Source organism: Dendrobates tinctorius, unplaced genomic scaffold (genome assembly GCF_039654945.1).
Source record: "Dendrobates tinctorius isolate UK_male_01 unplaced genomic scaffold, ASM3965494v1 ptg000099l, whole genome shotgun sequence".
In the NCBI taxonomy this organism is placed as follows: Eukaryota; Metazoa; Chordata; class Amphibia; order Anura; family Dendrobatidae; genus Dendrobates; species Dendrobates tinctorius.
Window position 1 is genome coordinate 8,345,221 of NW_027361767.1, and position 3,411 is coordinate 8,348,631.

Below are 3,411 nucleotides of genomic sequence, written 5' to 3' on the forward strand. Positions count from 1 at the left end.
AGGAGAACTCACCACCTCTCGTGGCAGTCTGTTCCACTCATTGATCACTCTAACTGTCAAAAAGTTTTTCCTAATATCTAATCTGTGTATCCTCCCATTCAGTTTCATCCCATTGCTTCTAGTCTTTCCTTGTGCAAATGAGAATAAAGATGATCCTTCTACAATGTGACAGCCCTTCAGATATTTGTAGACAGCTATTAAGTCTCCTCTCAGTCTTCTCTTTTGCAAGCTAAACATTCCCAAATCCTGCAACCTTTCCTCATAAGACAGGGTTTGCAGACCGGTCACCATTCTGGTCGCGCTTTTCTGAACTTGCTCCAGTTTGTTGATGTCTTTTTTAAAATGTGGCGCCCAAAACTGGACACAATATTCCAGATGAGGTCTGACCAAAGAGGAGTAGAGGGAAATAATGACTTCACGTGATCTAGACTGTATGCTTCTGTTAATACATCCTAGAATTGCATTTGCCTTTTTTGCTGCTGCATCCACTGTTGACTCATATTCAGTCTGTGATCTATTAGTATACCCAAGTCTTTTTCACATGTGCTGTTGCTTAACCCTATTTCTCCCATTCTGTATATGCTTTTTTCATTTTTATTGCCCAGATGTAGTACTTTGCATTTTTCCCTCTTAAAAACCATTCTGTTGGTTGCTACCCACTGCTCCAGTTTATTTATATCTTTTTGAATCCTCTCTGTCTCTTCTCTAGTATTAGCTATCCCTCCTAGCTTTGTGTCATCAGCAAATTTAATCAGTTTACCCTCAATTCCTTCATCTAAATCATTGATAAAGATTTTGAACAATACAGGGCCCAGGACAGAGCCCTGTGGTACCCCACTTGAGACATTCTTCCAACTGGATGTGCAGCCATTTACGACCACTCTTTGGGTCTGAACACTAAGCCAGTTATGAATCCACCTAACAGTTGCCTTGTCCATTCCATACTTAGTCATTTTTTCAATAAGGATTGTGTGAGATACTTTGTCAAATGCTTTGCTGAAGTCAAGATATACTATATCTACAGCATTTCCCTGATCCACCCAATCAGTGATTCTGTCATAGAAGGAAATTAAGTTAGTCTGACATGACTTATTAGTTACCCTTGCTGACTCTGTTTAATCACTTCATTCTTATCTAGGTACTTACATACATGTTGTTTAATAATTTGTTCAAAGATCTTTCCTGGTATAGAGGTCAGACTCACCGGCCTATAGTTGCCTGGGTCCACCTTCTTCCCCTTTTTGAAGATAGGAACAACATTTGCTCTTCTCCAGTCTTCTGGGATTTCTCCTGTTCTCCAAGAGTTTTCAAAGATTATGGACAGGAGATCAAAAATTTCTTCTGCTATCTCCTTCAGTACTCTGGGGTGTAATTCATCTGGACCTGGAGACTTGAATTTAGGTTAGCTAAGTGTTTCCTCACTATCTTTCTGTTTATAGATAACCTGGATTCTTCTATTCCCTTAATAGGACAGTGAAGAACAGTTGATGTTACATTTCCTTTCTGAGAGAAAACAGATGCAAAATAGGAATTTAAAAGTTCGGCCTTCTCAACATCCTGTCTTACCATTTCATCATTTTCATTCTGTAAAAATCCTATAGCATATTTGACTTTTCTTTTACTTTTGACATATCCCCAAAATCCTTTATTATTGCTTTTGACATCTCTTGCAAGCCTCAATTCATTGTCAGCTTTAGTAATCTGATTTGTGCCCTGCAGGTTCTGCAGACAGCATTATATTCTTCTTTAGATATGCCTCCCTCTTTCCATTTTATAAACATTTATTTCTTCCTTTTTAGCATGTGCTTAAGTTCTGTGTTCATCCATCCTGGTTTCCTTAAATGCTTCCTATTCTTCCCTCTTTTTGGAATTGTTAATAATTTTGCTTTGAGAATTTAATTTTTCAAGATTTCCCATCCTTCTTGGACATTTTTGTCTTTAAGGATATCCAGCCATTGGATCCCTCCAATTCTCTTTCTGAGTCCCTTAAAATCTGCCTTTCTGAAATCTAACCTTGACGTCTGAGTCTTCACAGGTCTTCCTCCTCTAGATATTCCAAAATTCTAAAATAGCATGGTCGCTACCTCCTAATCCCAGTGATAAGATGTGTAAAGCTCGTAGAGACTTAAGCTGGAGTCACACATAGCAATCTCGCTAGCGAGATCGCTGCTGAGTCACAACTTTTGTGACGTAACAGCGATCTCACCAGCGAGATCGCTGTGTGTGACAGCGATCAGTGACTGGCCCCCCTGCCGGTATCGCTGATCGCTGCAAGAAACCTCTGGACTTTTTTTTCGTCGCTGGTCTCCCGCTGGCCAGCACGCATTGCTGCGTGTCACAGGCGGGAGACCAGCGATCAGCTGTAAAAAATAATAAAAAAAATAAAAAATATTGCTATTCTCACCTTCCGACGTCCCACGCAGCCATCCAACCTCTCTCCATGCTCCGGTCCCAGTGATCCTTTGCGAGAATGACCGCGAGAATGTCACGGTCTCGCGGGAGCGTGAAGTCTCGCGGTCATTCGTGCAAAGGATCACTGGGACCGGGAGCGTGGAGAGAGGCAGGATGGCTGCGCGGGACGTCGGAAGGTGAGAATAACAATATTTTTTATTTTAATTCTATTTTTTTACAAGGATATGGCATCAGCGCTAACAAACACAGCAATGCCGCGCGCTCGGCATCGCTGTGCTGATCGCTGGTGAAGCTGTCTGTTTGACAGCTCACCAGCGATCACATAGCGACTTACCAGCGATCCTGAAACGTTGATATCGTTGTCGGGATCGCTGGTAAGTCGCTATGTGTGACTCCAGCTTTATCCAAAGGGACTTGCATCTGTAACTGCAACAAAAGGAGGCTCTACACAGTACTAACTTTAGGGGGGTGAACAGTTATGCACACTGAAGTTTTCAGTTATTTTGTCCTATTTGTTGTTTGCTTCACAATAAAAAGAAAACCAAATGTTCACATTTGAAGGCATGTTCTTTACATGAAACCCTGACAAAACAGTGAAATTTGAGGTTGTGTGAGCTATCAAAACATGAAAAATGCCAGGGGGGGAGGAGGGGGAAATACTTTCGCTAGACTCTGTAAATTATACCTCCACACCAGCTTTACATGGTTTCACTCTATAATGACTAAATAATACTACCGTGTTCTTGAATAATACCCTAATAACAGGATCACATATTACCACCATATAGCGACTGAATAATTCCTCCATACTTTTTTAAAATGTAAAAAACAATACACAAAGATTAACATTACCACCATATAGAGGTAGGCACTGTGCAAGTAATACAAAGGCGCTGCGCAAATCAATGACTTGAATAGAGTACAGGTCTAACCAGTGTCTCATAGCCGACACCCTTTATAATTGGAGACCTTTGTATTCTCTCTTCTTCTTCCGTAAAC